The sequence below is a fragment of the Lycium barbarum genome, chromosome 1, assembly GCF_019175385.1.
Source record: "Lycium barbarum isolate Lr01 chromosome 1, ASM1917538v2, whole genome shotgun sequence".
Classification (NCBI taxonomy): Eukaryota; Viridiplantae; Streptophyta; class Magnoliopsida; order Solanales; family Solanaceae; genus Lycium; species Lycium barbarum.
This window is the reverse complement of record NC_083337.1, coordinates 96,414,578-96,432,901: the sequence shown is the minus strand read 5'-3', so window position 1 is coordinate 96,432,901 and position 18,324 is coordinate 96,414,578. Positions and strand designations below refer to the sequence as shown.

At 41.1% G+C, this 18,324-nt stretch overlaps 1 long non-coding RNA gene across 1 annotated transcript in view; it reads right to left on the bottom strand.

The window, feature by feature from the left end:
- Nucleotides 1–4,528: 4,528 nt before the first annotated feature.
- LOC132641902 (uncharacterized) overlaps nucleotides 4,529–18,324 on the bottom strand; it is a 29,714-nt gene continuing 15,918 nt past the window's right edge. Inside the window, exons 5-6 of the long non-coding RNA XR_009583020.1 lie at nucleotides 10,890–10,958; nucleotides 4,529–4,901 (exon numbers count right to left, since the gene is read on the bottom strand). This is a non-coding gene — a long non-coding RNA (uncharacterized LOC132641902). The remainder of the gene's footprint in view (nucleotides 4,902–10,889; nucleotides 10,959–18,324) is intronic.

Genomic DNA, 18,324 nt, shown 5'->3' with positions numbered 1-18,324 from the left:
ATCCACGTAGGATCTCCAACACACTTACGAAGCATTGAGACATGAAAAACTGGATGGACTAATTCAAGTTCTGAAGGCAAGTCCAATTCATAAGCTACTTGACCCACCTTGCGGATAATCTTACGGGGCCCAATGTATCGAGGACTTAACTTTCCTTTCTTACCAAATCTCATCACTCCTTTCATTGGTGACACCTTTAAGAATACCCAATCATCAACTTGAAATTCTAAGTCTCCCCGGCGATTGTCCACATAAGATTTTTGGCGACTTTGGGCTGTCAACAATCGATCTTGGATCACCCAGACTTTTTCTACTGCTTGTTGAATCAACTCAGGGACTATTAGTTGTACTTCTCCTATTTCAAACCATTCAATTGGAGACCTGTACTTCCTTCCATATAAAGTTTCATACGGAGCCATTTGGATACTGGAATGGTAGCTATTGTTGTATGCAAACTCAATTAGAGGTAAGTGGTCATCCCAACTACCACCAAAATCTAGAACACATGCTCTTAGCATATCCTCCAAGGTCTGAATAGTACGTTCGGCCTGCCCATTAGTTTGCGGATGAAATGTCGTGCTGAGCTTCACTTGAGTACCCAAACCTTCCTGGAAAGATTTTCAGAACTTGGCTGTAAATTGCGCTTCTCTATCTATGATAATGGATATCGAAATACCATGGAGTCGCACAATCTCCTTGAGATACAACCTTGCATAATCTTCTGCTGAGTATGTAGTTCTAACAGGAAGAAAATGAGCTGCTTTCGTCAATCTATCCACAATCACCCATATGGAATCATACTTGCCTCGGGAACGGGGTAACCCCACAATAAAATCCATGTTGATCACTTCCCATTTCCAAGTAGGGATATCCATTGCTTGCAATAATCCTCCTGGCTTTTGATGTTCGATTTTCACTTGCTGGCAATTTGGACATTGAGCTACAAATTCTGCTATGTCTCTCTTCATGCCATCCCACCAATATATCAACTTGAGATCATGATACATCTTCGTTGCACCTGGGTGAATAGAATACCGAGAATAATGAGCTTCTTCTAGAATTCGGCGACGTAATTCTGCAACATTCGAAATGCATAGCCTGCCTCGGTATCTAAGAATTCCATCCATAGAAGTTTCAAATGGGGACTCTTCTTTTTCACCAAGTGTGTCTCTATAATGGCTCAACTGAGGATCTTCATATTGACGCTCTTTTACTTCCATATCCAGGGACGAAACTGTGGGATTATTAATACCAATCCCTGCACTACCTGAATTAATTAAACGTACTCCAAGATTAGTGTCACGACCCGTCTAAAGTGTCGTGACGAGCACCCGGTGCTAGCCCACCCCGGGCCCCCCTTGGCTTACACTTCATGTCACGACCCGACTAGGGGCCGTGACGAGTACCCGATACTTGTACCGAGCACCCCTTCGCTATCCTGTATGAACAGTGGCACATTTTTTTTTATAAACATTAACAGTGAACTTTCTAATATCGCGTTACACCGGGACGCGAACCATTCAAATTACAATACGTTTAACTGTACATAGCTGACTGTGTATATCTGTCGACGAGCCTCTAGACATAGTACCTTTATACATAGAAAGGGCCGAGTACTGTCGCACCAAAAATACATACACAAAATAGTACCAATGATATGAGGCTCCGGAACGACTGGAGCGCTGCCCAATGCTGCAGATAGAGCCCTAGAGACCCGGTCCGTATACCTGCTAACCTGCGCGGCATGAACTCAGCGTCCACAAGAAGGGACGTCAGTACGAATAATGTACCGAGTATGTAAGGCATGGAAAACAATGCAAGCAGTAACATACAGTACGATCAATAATAATATCACTGAGCCATAGGGCGTATAACGAGGCAAGAACGTAACCTGTACATAGGAAGGCCCCTCTTTAGGCCGGCTGTCATGTAGGCTTGTCTTTTCATCTTTGAAACATTTCTTTTCATGGGCATAGGAGTCAACATTTTTATATTTCTTATTCTCGTGTGCAGAAAACAGTACATTTCAACAACGGTATCTTTCATTCACATTTACAGGCGCCGAATACATCGGCTCTCCCAACCCCCTCCCCAACGGTGACCCAACACATTACATTACATATGTATCATACATCATATATATATGTATACAGTCGCCGCGTACGGCTCTTCCCATATCCCGCGTCCGGGCATCCCGCGTCCAGGATGGAATCCAGCTGAATCAGGTGGTGATATAACAGTGGCCCTTCCCTTTTCCCCGTATACACATACATATACATCTCTTATATACAATTACTTTGTCTTATATATATATACCTATCCATACACGTATACCCGTTTTATATATATGTGTCGTATAAGCACACAAGAGAGCCAAGGAAAATCATGTATCCATCGGAGTGACATAAGGTCGGTGATCTCCGATTACATTACGGAATGCTAGTGATAGCTTTGTCTCACCTTGAAGGAACAAGTATTTTAAGGCGAGACTATCAACGGAGAATAGTGTTACAGTAACCGTAGAATGAAATCGTGGCCATTATAGGTGACAGTCATAGGCTTTGGTGTCTTAGAAAACAAGGTTATAACTAGGAAATATAAATATGATTTAGAAAATTAGTTTATCAATTTCATATTCACATTGGATCCTTAGCTTAGAAATCTCAGTCATAGGATCGTTCCGGTCGTACTTATCAAGCGCATTCTCTTGTCTAACATTGTCGTTATCATTATCCCATAGAAACACTCTTGTTAGAGTAGTCATAGTACTTTATCATTCGGTGACAAGATTGGGATCAAAGGTCCCCTTTGAATTCACCTTAAGTAAGTCAACCAAGACTATAGGGGAATCCGAGAGTAACGGGCCCACCTCGGGCCGGATGAAGTAGCGTATACGATTTACGTATGTCATGTGTCATAGCGTTACTTGTATGGGTCTTTAGGGTAATCGGGTCCCATTTATACAAGTTATAGGGGTCTAGGAGGTCTTTTCATCACTTTGCACACTTTCTACTTCAATTCGATTGAACGAAAAGTTGAAAACTGTAGGTGCGGATTCTGGGGAATAGGGTTGTCCCCGAGGCTCGTACCCAACTTATTAGATCTAAGACATGCCATAGAAAGAAGGGTGAAGCCTTACATACCTCTTTCCGCTCCTTTAGCTATTCCAAATTCACGTCACAATTTCATCAAAATCTGCGAATTGGTCATTTTTACCAAAACTTCCATTAGTATACTTAGAGTCAAAACCTTAAGGAAACATTTTGCTACCGAAATTTCGGCAGCATTTCCTCTGTAAATATACCATCCTCGACATTCAATTTAGTCAAATTCTCATCAAACACAATCCGGGAATTCAAACCCGGCCAAACTATCAACATAATTCAACAATCGCACTAACAATTCACATATTTCCTTCAATATACATAATCTCCCAATTATCAATACTTCACCAAAGTTATCAACCCTTTATTTGCGATATAACATCTACAACACAACGACTAAGATATTAATTACAACTCGCTCATTATTCTTTCACAACTCACCAATATACACGACTATACATTAGGTATACACGGCCACATACACACCACACACTACACGGCCATATCATGCACACATAACTACATTCTATCCAATTTCATTCAACTTCCATTTTCCACATATCATTTACAACCATAACAACAATTACCATACTAAGTAAAATTAATTCACCACACCTTTCCATAGCCTACACCATTCGGCCAACACACCCCATATACATATTTTCATGAATTTCCATATTTTCTATACTTTACAACAATAACCAACACACAACATATCACAACACAACACACAACACACAACACACACACACGGCTATACATATAATATACACCACACAGCCACCACCTCTATATTCATGTTCTTCATGAATTCCATTCATTTTCATACACTACAACATGGACAAGCCTCCATAACATAAAAAAGATTAAACCTTACCTTTTTCCTCAATTCTCCACTTGACTAGAATCCACAACTTGTATGAATATGTGTTTTTCTTGCTTCAATAACCACTCCACTTTGTTAGGGACCCTTTACTTGGTAGGAAATAATTTTTGGAGGGATTTTGTAAATTTTTCTTGGCAATTTTTGCTATGGCCGAATGGCCCTTGAGGTTTTCTCCTCTCTTCTTTGTTCCTCAATCTCTTGAAAATTCTAGAAGGTTATGTAAGTATGTAGAAGACTTAGTTTTCTTTTTAATTACATGGATTTAGTTCAACATGGGCCTAGCCCATGTCCATGGCCGGTTGGGCCTCAAATTTCTTTCAAAAATTTCAAGCCCAATTACATTGGCTAATTCTTGTAATTCATGGAAGGGATTTTTTTTTCCAATTTCCAATTTTTACCCTTCGTCGTTCTCTATATTTCCACTTCTAGACTTTTCATAAGCAACTCATGTGCCAAACAAAATAAAATATTGCCTTGCTTGTTGTTTTCCCGCGATTGTCTTGAATTATCCGATTGCATAAAATGCGGGATATAACACTTCACTTACATTTAGGTGAGTCACATAATTAAACATACATTTCTAATCACCATTCATGCTAGTCCTATTGGACGACAATGCTTTAATATCATGGTTGGCATCTATACCACGTCAATGTACATGAGTCGTCAAGGCTATCAAAATAATATACAAAATATAGGTCGACAAGGCCAGACACATCTAACCATATTCACATGTCTACGAGCCTCTAAGAAGAGTATAACATATCACATAAGCGGGACAGGACCCCGCTATGCCCATAATTATATACACAAAAGAATAAGTACCCAAAAGTTATGGCTCCGAATGAAATGGAGCTCTTTATGTAGTCTCTGAGAATACCGCTATGGATCGAGCCTGTCTCCCTGTGCACCTGTGGGCATGACGCAGCGCCACAAACAAAAGGACGTCAGTACGAAGAATGTACTTAGTATGTAAAGCATGATCGATATCAATATAGAAGCATAACAAGCAACACAAGAAATAGCACAAGATGGGAGGCGGTGTTATCATCGTCATAGGCACTTACTTGCCTTACATAGGATCTTTCCGTTTCTAATGCGTATTTACGTACATACACCCATATTCGTATCCGTTCCACATCTGCACTCACGTTCGCATACATACCCTTATTCGCATTCATATCATATCATGTTCGTATTCATTATTCGTATCCATATCATATACATAATCATATCATATACATAGCATTTGCATAGCATACCCGACCATGCAGGATCGGTGTTTCATACATACTTGGCCAACCAAGGCTCAAGGTTACTCATACCTGGCCCTACTAAGGCTTCAGGGTTATATCTACCTGGCCCTACCAAGGCGTCGGGGTCATATCTACCTGGCCCTACCAAGGCGCCAGGGTTATTCGTACCATCTGCAGAGGTGTGCGCGCGTTACGTAATCATATACATACTTATTTACATATCTTACCCGGCCTCATAAGCTTGGGTTTCCATAATAGTCATACATAGACACATATACATAATAGCTCATAAGCATCTTTACTATTAGCATCGTTATCATAATCGTCATCGTTATCGTCATCATTATTACCATTATCGTCATTCATATCATCTACCTTAATAGGCTTACTCGTCATACGAGGGATCTAGTACAATCGTAGCGTATCAAGAATCATAAACTTACTAGCTCGGAAGATCAAATCATTTCAAGGATATCATAGTCTCATAGAAGATTTAGATATTTGGCCAAAGAACCATGCCTTATGAAAGAAGGGTTAGCCTTACATACCTTTTCCGTTCAACTACTCTACACTTGCGCTTTCTCCTCCAATGCTAGCGTTTCTACCTTCATTAAAGTCGTACCATCATTAGAATCAATAGCTAGCATATATGACTAAAACTAGAGAAAATCGGACATCATCTCCTCTATTTATACGACATTCCTCCATAACGTATATCAACTCCCAAACGTCAATAATACATTCACAATACCATAACAATAATCATTATTCATTCACATTATCCACATTTCTTAGTTTCCCTTCAATCACCCATATCCATGGCTATGACACACGACTATGTCCATTCACGTGTATTGCTCATCTCACGTTCTCAACATCATTTCTAACACATTTACATTACAATACATCAAGACTCATAACTCAATTCAAACTATTTCTCAAAATGGCACTATTCCACATTAATGACCCATTTTGCCATACCTCTATACAATCCAAGTATTTCAACTCTTAAATACCTTAAACAACATAGAAACATCATAAATATTACCTTAGATGTCGTAGGAACAAGCCTTGGTTGATAATACTCCACTTGAGCAAAACCCTAGTTTATCTCCAATGAGGTTTCTTGACTTGTATGATCCTTAATGGTTTTCTTATACTTGATTCACTTAGTTTATGTTATTGATCACCAAATATCCTTGAATTCTTGTGGAATTCATGTAGAGAGATGTTTTAGAGAGAAAGGGTGTCATGTAGAAGTGAAATGAAATGAAATAATAAACTTGGTCCCCTTTTTAACAACCCAAAATCTGATCTGAAATGAACAGTCGTCGAAAGTGCACAGTGGTCGTAAACCCAGTTTACGGGCCGTATTCCAGTTTACGGTCCGTATTCTGTGGGCGTATTTAAGCATAACAGAACCAGAAAGTATGCTGGGGATCATGGTGATTTACGATCGCAGTTTACGGGCCGTATTTCAATTTACGGTCCATATTCCAAGTCGTATTTAACCATTTGGACATTTGACAGAAAGTTGAAGTTTTGGAGGTTAAAATACGACATGGCAGTTTACGGCCCCGTATACCACTTTACGGCCCGTATTTCACTTTACGTTCAACTGGCCAAAATGCAAACCTGCAACTTTCCACATTTTCAGAACCTATAATTAGTCATCGTGGAGCATAACCTATCCCTTATTGCAATCACCTTTGGAATCTTACTTAGGGTCATCAATGTCATTTCATACTCATGGAAATATCGTATACTCATACTCCTCACTAGTTCAGTCACTTGTGCAACAACGGAGGATTTTTTCGAGGTGTACCGATTAGCTAGTTGGTGGATCTCATGAATTAATTCTTTCTTTCCCGGAGGAGCTTCACATAGGCTGCCCATCGATCGACGGCTAAGCGCATCAGCTACTACATTGGCCTTTCCGGGGTGGTATAAAATACTCACATCATAATCTTTCAATAATTCTAACCACCGCCTCTGCCACAGATTCAACTCCTTCTGTTTGAAAATGTATTGAAGACTCTTGTGATCTGTATAAATATCAACATGCACGCCATACAAGTAATGTCTCCACATCTTTAATGCATGAATAACTGCAGCCAATTCGAGATCATGAGTTGGGTAGTTCTTTTCATGGTTCCGTAATTATCTTGAGGCATAAGCAATGACTTTACCGTGTTGCATTAACACACATCCTAACCCAACACCGGAAGCATCACAATATACAACATAGCCATCTGGCCTTTCTGGGAGTGTCAAGACTGGGGCTGAGGTTAATTTGTCCTTCAACTCTTGAAAGCTGAGTTCACAAGCATCATTCCACTGAAATTTAGCTACCTTCTGGGTTAGCTTCATCAATGGGGCTGAAATAGAGGAAAATCCTTCTACGAACCTTCTATAGTAACCTGCCAATCCCAGAAAACTACGGACTTCTGTGGGCGTCGTAGGCCTTGGCCAGTCTTCAAAGCTTCAATTTTCTGAGTATCAACTCGAATGCCATCATCTGAAATAACATGGCCCAAAAATGTCATAGAATTCAGCCAAAACTCGCACTTTGAAAATTCTGCATACAATTCTCGAGTCCGAAGAATTCCAAGGACAATACGTAAATGGTCTGCATGTTCTGATTCTGTGCGAGAGTATACTAGAATATCGTCAATGAATACTATTACGAATAGATCCAAGAGAGGCCTGAATACATTATTCATCAAATTCATGAACACTGCCGGAGCATTAGTTAACCCAAATGACATCACCCGGAATTCATAATGGCCATATCTCGTTCTAAAAGCTGTTTTGGGAATATCTTCTTCTTTAACTATCACTTGGTGATAAACTGACCTTAAGTCTATTTTGGAAAACCACTTGGCACCCTGTAGTTGATCAAACAAATCATCAATCCTTGGGAGAGGATATTTGTTCTTTATCGTCACCTTATTCAATTGTTTATAATCGATACACATCCGTAAGTAACCATCTTTATTTCTCACGAATAGGACTGGTGCTCCCCACGGTGATGAACTGGGTCTAATAAACTCCTTCTCAAGCAAATCCTTCAACAGTGCCTTTAACTCTTTCAATTCTGCCGGAGCCATTCGGTAAGGAGGAATAGAAATAGGCTTGGTGTCTGGCAACACATCAATGGAAAAATCAATCTCTCTTTCCGGTGGACGACCTGGAAGTTCATCTGAAAATACATTCGAGAATTCATTCACTATCGGAACAGATTGGAAAGTTGGCGACTTTGCTTCGGTATCCTGAACTCAGACTAAGTGATAAATATAGCCCTTAGCTATCATCTTTCTTGCATTAAGGTAGGAAATAAACCTACCTCTTTGAGATGCTGTATTACCCTTCCATTCAAGCGCGGGCTCTCCCGGAAATTGAAATCGAACTACTTTCATTCGGAAATCAACATTAGCATAACATGAGTCCAACCAATCGATACCCATAATCACATCGAAATCTAACATTTCTAGCTCAACTAAATCAACTTTGGTCTGGTGGTCGCATATCACGATTACACAATTTTTGTACACTTGTCTAGCTATCACGGGGTTACCAACCGGAGTAGCTATCCCAAAAGGTTTTATTGGCTCAAGTTTCACCCCAATATGACTTGCAACATACGGAGCAATATAAGATAGGGTAGAACCCAGATCTATCAATGCATACACATCATGGGAAAATACGGATAATATACCTATAACCACATCCGAGGAGGACTCAAGATCCTGTAGTCCGGCTAAAGCATACATACGGGGCTGAGTGGCACCTAAAGTAGAAGCTCCCCCTCTGCCTCTACCTCGACCTGCTAGAATCTGGGGAGTCTGCTCTACCGGGCGCACTGAAGAGGAACCAATTGCTGATCCTGTGGGCTGAACCCCAACTCTACCACTCATCGATGGGCAATCTCGCATCATGTGCCCAACCTGGCCACAGACATAACAAGCACCTGAACCTTGGCGACACTATCCAGAATGCAGTCTACTGCACTGGCTGCATCGCGGTACTGGGGGTCTCCTCTGGCTATAATCTCCCCCAAACTGAGAATCTGAGGCCCTCGAACTCTGACCCTGTCCTAAACGAAAGGAACGATCAAATCTCCCACCTGCAAATCATGGAGGCGCACTAATCGCCGACTAGCCTAAGTGTCTAGAATATGCCTGCCTTGATCCCCCTTTATAATCACTTCCTGCCCCCATAGATCTGGCCCTCTTGCTTTACCCTCTATCAGTATCACGATCACCCCTTTGCGGATATTGTTGTCCTTCTAAATTCTGGGCATGGGCTTGAATGCGGGACTTATCCATCCCATCTTGCAACGAAGCCGTCAAACAATCATTAAATAAATGTGGCCCTAACACACTCACAAACCTGTGTACCCTATCTCCTCTGTCGGCCACCATAGTTGGGGCATATCTAGCCAATGAATTAAACTAAAGGCTATACTCCCGGGCACTCATATTTCCTTGTTTCAAATTTAAAAATCTATCTGCTCTAGCTCGGCGGACCTTGGGTGGCAAATAGTGGCAGATGAAGGCATCTACAAATTCTTGCCAAACGGGAGGAGGCGCATTCTCTTTTCTTGATGATATCCAATTATTGTACCATAATACCGCCACATCTCGGAGTCTATAAGATACCAACTCCACAGATTCAGTTTTGGAGGCATGAATAATCTTTAATGTCCTCAACATTTCATCAATAAAGCCTTGCGAATCTTCATCCGGCTTTGACCCGAAAAACTCCACAGGATTCAAACTCATGAAATCACGGGCTCTGGTACTAGCTGCCCGATCACTTGGACCCGCATTCTCCCGCTGTTCCTGGGCGGCAACTAATTGCGTCAATAGATGAATAGCATCGGTCACTTGTTAACCCGAAGTAGCCGGTGGAGGAACTGGAGGCATAGGAGCTGGAGCAGAAGCCCCTTCTTGTTCTTCCATAATAGGTGGAGTGGGAGAAGTATTAGATGGAGCCTCATTATGTGATTCGCCCTCTTCTACATTCATTGGCGGCTCTCTTTCTACCCGCCTTTTCATCGTAGTCTTGACCTTCTGGGCAGCTGTAGCGTTTTCCTTTAGCGGCATTTCTGAAATCATAGCACATTATTAAGGAAGAGAAAATCTTAGAACACAGCTCTATCACAGGATCTCTTCAAATGAAAGATCGTCATTTTTCCTAAGTGCCCTGTAGCCTCCTGTTTATTAGTGTGGCGCGCAACACACCATAAACAAGACTCTACTAGACACAGCTCGTAGACACTTCCTAGGACTGAACTGCTCTGATACCACTTTTGTCACAACCCGACTAGGGGGCCATGACGGGTACCCGGAGCTGACTACCGAGCACCACTCATACTGCTAGTTATCATACTTATTTTGCATTTATCTATTGCTCCACACTTCTATTCGTAAGGAAAACCATTTACAATTTGAAACACATATACGTTTATATACATAAGCCCTCTCGGCTATCAAAATAATATATACAATGAGGAAAAACATGAGACCATATTACCCACACATACGTATCTACGAGCCTCTACTAGAGTACTAGACATGAGGACGGGACAGGACCCCGCCGTGCCAAAATATGTACATAAAATAATAGATCAAATAGCACCTCCGGAACAATGGAATGCTCTCGAGTCTGCTGGTAGCTCCTACGAGTCTGGTTCACCTCCCTGTCTACCTGTGGGCACGAACACAGCGTCCAAAGAAAACGGACGTCAGTACGAACATTGTACTGAGTATGTAAGGCATCAACAATAACGATACATCAATGAAATAAGCAAGCATCAAATAAGGAGCAATTTGTACCCATGCTGGCTTCAAATAACGATAATGCATGCTGGCTTACTCCATAATCATTATCATATCATATGTGCATATATGTATAAGATGTCCGACCATATAGATACGGTGTGATAACCATTAGACCGCGTACAAGCCTCCCGCGTCCGGGGTACCATCTCATGCCGCCCACTAGTGGTGTCTACCCATGCAACCTAGACATGGTGTATACGCTGCCCGCCTTAGCGGTGTCTACCCGTCCATATAGGCGCGGTGTAATATCATCATCATTTACTCGTCATAATGCATGCATAGAATTCCAAGACAGCTATACTTTATCGGGGTGACATAAGGTCGTGAACCCCCGATTCCATTATGGAGCATTCATAAGCATTCTGCCTCACCTTGAAGGAATTAGCATGTAACATGAGTGTATACAATGAACAACATCAATGGATCGTAGTTAACATCATTAGCTTTGTATAAACATCATATTCGTGAACTCTAGAATCTTTGGACTTAAGCTCTTCAACGTCATGTTCATAATATCTTTTATTTTTAACTCATATGGCTATTCATGAACATAGACTCTTAGTTTTCCGGAATGTAGGAAATTCGTGGAGCGGGAGGAAAGATCATGTCATAAAATTCATGCCTTAAAAAGAAAAGACTAGCCTCACATACCTTTTACTTTAGCTATTCTACCGCTGGATCGTTCTCCTTCAATACTCACGTCTTTACCTTCAAGGGAGTTCGTATTAACATTAGCTAAACGATTATAGGAACGTGCTTACTAAAGCTAGAGAAAATTGGGCAGCATTTCCTTTGTTTTTACAACTTTCCTCATTTTACATATCATCTCCAGAACATCCATAACAACATTCACAATATTATAAACAACAATCATTATTCATCTACATTATCCACATTTCACAATTTCACTTCAATTCCCCCATAATCGTGGTCATAGTTCACTATTGCATTTTCTCACATATAATGCTTATCCCATATTCTTAATGTCACTTATAGAATACTCACAATCACAATATATCAATATTCATGATTCACTCCAAACTACTACTCAAAAATGGCACTATTCTTACATTCATAACCCATTTTCTATATCCTTCTACAATCCAAGTGTTTCAACTTTTCAATACCTTAAACAATATGGAAATACCATAAAACCTACCTTTGATAGTGTGGGAATGAGCTTTAAGTCGAAATACTTCACTTGAGCAAAACCCTAGTTCCACTTCCCATGAGATTTCTTGCCTTAGATGAACCTTAGTGAGTTTCTTGCACTTGTTTCTCTTGATTTGATGAAGTTGATCCTTAGTTTCACTTGGATTCTTGTAGATGAGAAGTGGAGAGAGTTCTAGAGGGTTCTTGAGTCATGGAGAAGGAATGAGAAGATGGGAAATGAAAATAATGAACTTGGGTCCCTTCTTTAAAAACTTAAAATTATGTCCCAATTGAATTATACGGACACTTATACGGTCCGTATAAACTTATACGGTCTGTATAAGTGATCGTGAAATCGCTTCAGCAACCACTCCTTTCCGTGACAATTATATGGTCCATATAAGTGACCGTATAATCCCATCAGTGAGGGACCTTCACTGTGACGATTCTGCGGACCATTATACGGACCGTATAATATTATACAGACCGTATAATTGGTCGTATAATCTATCTATTTTCCGATTATGTTCTCGTCACTTCGTTTGATCTCGAATCCTTATGGAACCTTCTTGACACTTGTTTAACGCCTCGTTAACAATCTAAGGGACATTATAACTCTTCTCCAAAACATCATTAAGCCATCATTAGTTCGATACTCGTAAATCCTGCCCGACACACAACATATACCTTGCTTTTATTAAAAACTTTTGTATCCTACCTCAAATGTCTTTGAAATCTCATTTAGAGTCATCTAATGTTATTTCTTACCTATTAAAACATCGTGCCCTTCGTTAGTCTATTCACTGCACATTAACGGGAAATTTCTGGGGTGTAACAACTTTAGTGGAGAGAGTTGATCCAAGACTCGTTCTTGAATGATTAAGGTAATTTTTTACATCTCTTGCGTGTGGTTAAGGTTGTTTGATTTTTGTACCATTTGGTTGAAGGAATAAAAAGTGAAAATAGAGTTCAAGTGTGAACTTGAGGATATTATGAGCTATAGGTTAACTTGAATTGTAATTCTTGGCATGTTATGAGTATAATCATGTTGTGGGTGATACTAATGATGTTGCGGAAGTATTGTACATAAGTATATATGGTGTTGTGTTGTAGCTATTGTAATGAGTGATCTTGAAATGGAGTTTTGGGGATTGAATGATGCTTAACTTGAATGAAGTCTTTTGATTATGGTATTGTTGATAATGTCGTTGTTGTTTGGGAGTTGTTTTAGAATTTGATAGAAGTAGATGAATTAGGAGAAATGCTACCCAATTTTCGCTAGCTTACGAATTATATTAGCTTGGACTTGAGAGTGTCTTTGATGATACTTATGTACTCTATACATATATAAGTATGGCCATTTGGTAATACTGAGCTTATGTGGTCGGGTATGATATTTATGCTACGCACACCACTACAGTTAGGTACGTATAAGACCAAGCCTTGTTTTGGACGGGTATGTATAACACTGAGCATTGTCATGGTCGGGTATGTATGACATCGAACCTACATGGTCGGTAATACTACTATATGTATATATGTCTGTATGGAAGGTTTTTATTAGAAAAAGGGTAAGTACGTGTGATGAACGTCTCAAGAGGTATAAGTGGTTCTTCTACCCCATGTTATCCTTTATGCTTTCATAATGTTATTACTTATGCCTTACATACTCAGTACATTGTTCGTACTGATGTCCTTTTCTTTATGGACGCTGCGTCATGCCCGCAGGTGGATAGGGAGACAGACTTGACCCTTAGGCTACTTATTCAGAGACTACTTAAAGGAGCTTCATTTGATTCGGAGTTGCAGTTGTTGCTATTATTTTTTATGTACATATATGGGCATGGCGGGGTCCTGTCCCATCTTTATGATGTTGCATACTTTTTCTAGAGGCTCATAGACAGTTGTGTATAGCTAGATGTTTCTTAGTCTTGTCGGCTCAAAGGTTTTTTTTTTTTGTATATCATTTTTTTGCCTTATCGGCTTGTGTATATATATGGGCATAGTTGATGATGTTGACATAAAAGTGCCTTAGCCCGATGGAAATTGTATGAATGATACATAGGATTGTGAGTTAGCCATGTGACTCACCGAGATATGATTGTGAAAGTATGATGAGAGGTGCCCGGTGGGTTAGCTCCGGGTGCCTGTCATGGCCCTCCGGTTGGGTCGTGACAAAAGTGGTGTCAGAGCAGTTCCTTCCTAGGGTGTGTCTACGAGCCGTATCCAGTAGAGTCTTTTTTATGGGTGTGTTGCGCGCCACACTTATAAACAGGAGGCTGCGAGCATTTAGGAATGAATGACCTTCTTTCTTCATAGATCCTGCGATAGAGCCATGATATAAGGATTTCTCTTTCCTTAACTTTGTGTTATGTATTTCTGAGATGCCTGTAAATAGAAAAGCTACAGCAGCCCAAAAGGGAAAGACAGTGGCAGGAAAGCGGACTGAGAGAGTACCGCCGATAGATATAGAGGAGGGTGAGTCCCAGAATGAGGTTCCATCTTAGTCCTCTCACTTGTTGTCTATTTTAGAGGAGCATGAGGGAGTCTCTGCCCCAGCTCCAGCACCCCCAATTCCACCACCAGATGCTTCGGGCCAAGATGTGAAAGAGGACATTCATTTGATGACTCAGTTAGTCACCGATCAGGCCCAGCGGTAGGGTACGGGTCATGGTGATAAGGCTGTGAGAGCTAGAGCCCGTGATTTTATTAGCCTGAACCCTCTGAAATTCTTCGGGTCGAAATCGGATGAGGACCCCCAAAGATTTATTGATGGAATGTTGAGGACACTTCGGTTAATGCATGCTTCAGATGTCGAATCGGTAGAATTGGCTTCCTATAAACTACGGGATGGTGCGGTTCATTTGTATATGGTTTGGATGTCTTCTAGGGGAGTCAATGCACCTCTGCCGGTATGGTAAGAATTTGTTCATGCTTTCCTCCGACACTGTTTGCCCCCAGAGGTTCGGCGGGCTAGAGCCGATAAGTTCTTTAATCTTAGGCAAGGAAGCATGAGTGCCCTAGAGTATAGCCTCCGCTTCAATTCTTTGGCTAGGTATGCTCCGTCCATGGTAGCAGATATGGGTGACTGAGTGCACCGATTTTTGAGTGGCTTAGGGCCACATTTGATGGATAAGTGCTTGACTGCGTCACTTCAAGATGGTATGGACATTTCTCGCATTCAAGCCCATGCCTAGAATTTGGAGGAAAGCCAACAACAGCAAAGAAGTAAGCGTGAGAGTGATAGAGGTTATAGCAAGAGGGCTAGATCTTCGGGTCCGACTAATGAGTTTAGAGAAGGGCAAAGACAACAGTTTTCTAGGCATTCAGGCCATTACATGACTAGTGCGCCTCCATGGTTTATAGGCCAGAGATTTGATAGACCTATTCACTCCTGGCTGAGTCAGACTTTTAGAGCTTCAGGTTCTCATTAACGGGGTGACTCGGGCCAGGCAAAATCGCCCATACCACGATGTTCTCAGTTCGGGAAGTTACATTGGGGCCAGTGCCGATTGGGTTCAGATGTTTGTTATGCATGCAGTCGGCCAGGTCATATCATGCGTAACTTCCCCTCGATTGGTGGTAGGGGTAGGGTCCAGCCCTCAAGGTCAACAGCTGAGTCTTCATCATCTATATGTCCTCTGGGGCAGGGCTCACAGACACCAGTCTGTCATGGTAGAGGTAGAGGGGAAGCACCCAGTTCTAGTAGTCCTCAGCACCGTATTTATGCTATGGCGGGGTGACAGGATCTTGAGTCCTCCCCTGATGTTGTCACAAGTCTATTATCGGTATTTTCTCATGATATATATGCACTGATTGATCCAGGATCCACATTGTCATATGTTACCCCTTATATTGCTGGTCGATTTGGGGTAAAACCGGAGTCAATCAAACCTTTGGAGGTATCGACACCTGTTAGTGATCTGGTAATAACTAGCCGAGTATATAGAAATTGTGTAGTTGTGATTTGTGATCATCATACTATGGTTGGTTTACATGAGTTGAAAATGGTGGATTTTGAAGTTATCATGAGCATGGATTGGTTGGCTTCTTGCTATGCCAATGCTAATTGTAGAACAAAAATGGTTCGCTTCTAGTTTCCGGGAGAAGCAGTTTTGGAATGGGAGGGAAATACGGCATCTCTGAGAGGTAGGTTTATTTCCCATCTCAAGTCAAGGAAGATGATTGATAAAGGTTGTATTTACCATTTAGTCCGGGCTCAAGATATAGAAGCTGAATCACCGACTCTTCAATCTGTCCCCGTAGTGAATGAGTTTTCGGGTGTATTCCCGGATGAGCATCCAGGTCTTCCACCAGAGCAGGAGATTGATTTTACTATTAATGTGCTACCAGATACCAAGCCCATATATGTTCCTCCTTATAGAATGGCTCCCGCAGAGTTGAAGGAACAATTGAAAGACTTGCATGAGAAAGGCATTATTAGGCCTAGTTCATCCCCGTGGGGAGCACCCGTGTTGTTTGTAAGAAAGAAAGATGGCTCCTTGTGAATGTGTATTGATTACAGAAAACTGAATAAGGTGACGATCAAGAATAAATATCCGCTTCCAAGGATTGATGACTTATTTGATCAATTACAGGGTGACAAATAGTTTTTAAAGATAGACTTGAGATCCGACTATCGTCAGGTGAGAGTCAGGGAGGAAGATATTCCTAAGACGGCCTTCAGAACAAGATATGGTCATTTCGAGTTCCGGGTAATGTTGTTTGGGCTAACTAATGCACCGACAGTATTCATGTATTTGATGAACAATGTGTTCAGGCCTTTACTAGATTTGTTCATGATTGTGTTCATTGATGATATTTTGGTATATTCTCAGTCAAAGGTAGAGCATGCGGATCATTTACGTATCGTTCTTAGAAGTCTTCAAACTTGGGAGCTATTTGCAAAATTTTCAAAGTGTGAGTTCTGGTTGAATTCGGTGACCTTTTTGGGGCATATTATTTCAGCCGATGGTATTCGGGTGGATACCCAGAAGATTGAGGTTGTGAAGACTTGGTCAAGGCCTACAACACCTACGGAGGTTCGTAGTTTCCTGGGCTTGGCAGGTTACTACAGAAGATTTGTAGAAGGCTTTTCTTCTATTTCTGCGCCATTAACAAAGCTGACTCAGAAGGCAGCAAAATTTCAATGGACGGATGCTTGTGAACGCAGTTTTCAGGAGTTAAAGAATAGATTAACTTCGGCCCCGGTTCTGACACTTCTAGAAGGATCAGAAGGCTATGTTGTCTATTGTGATGCTTCATGCATTAGATTGAGATATGTGCTGAAGCAGCATTGCAAGGTGATTGTTTATGCTTCAAGGCAGTTGCGAAAATATGAGAAAAACTATCCAACCCATGATCTCGAGTTAACTGCGATGATTCATTGAAGATCTGGAGACATTTTCTGTATGGTGTTCATGTTGATGTTTATATGGATCACAAGAGCCTTCAGTACATTTTCAAGCAAAAAGAATTGAATTTACGGCAAAGACGATGGTTGGAGTTGCTGAAAGATTATGATGTTAACATCCTATATCATCCCGAGAAGGCGAACGTTGTGGCTGATGCTCTTAGCCGTAGATATATGGGTAGCTTATGTAATATTCAGCCAGAGAAAGAGAGTTAGCTCGTGAGCTCCAACAGTTAGCTAGCCTAGGAGTTCAGGTAATGGACTCGGGCAATATGGGAGCTACCATTCATAATACAGTTGTTTCGTCACTAGTAGTTGAAGTGAAAGAGCGCCAGTATGAGGATCCCATACTAGTTCGTTACAGAAATACACTTCCTTAGAAGGAAAAGTCATCCTTTGAAATTTCTGGAGATGGAGTTCTCCGATGTCGAGGCCGGTTGTGTGTTCCCGATGTTGCAGGATTACATCATTAGATTTTGAAAGAAACTCATTGTTCCCATTATTCTCTTCACCCCGGAGTAACGAAAATGTATCATGATCTTAAATCTATATATTGGTGGAATGGAATGAAGAAGGACATAGCAGAATTCGTGGCTCAATGTCCTAACTGCCAGCAGGTGAAGATTGAACATCAAAAGTGTCACGCCCTAATTCTGGAGTGACGTGA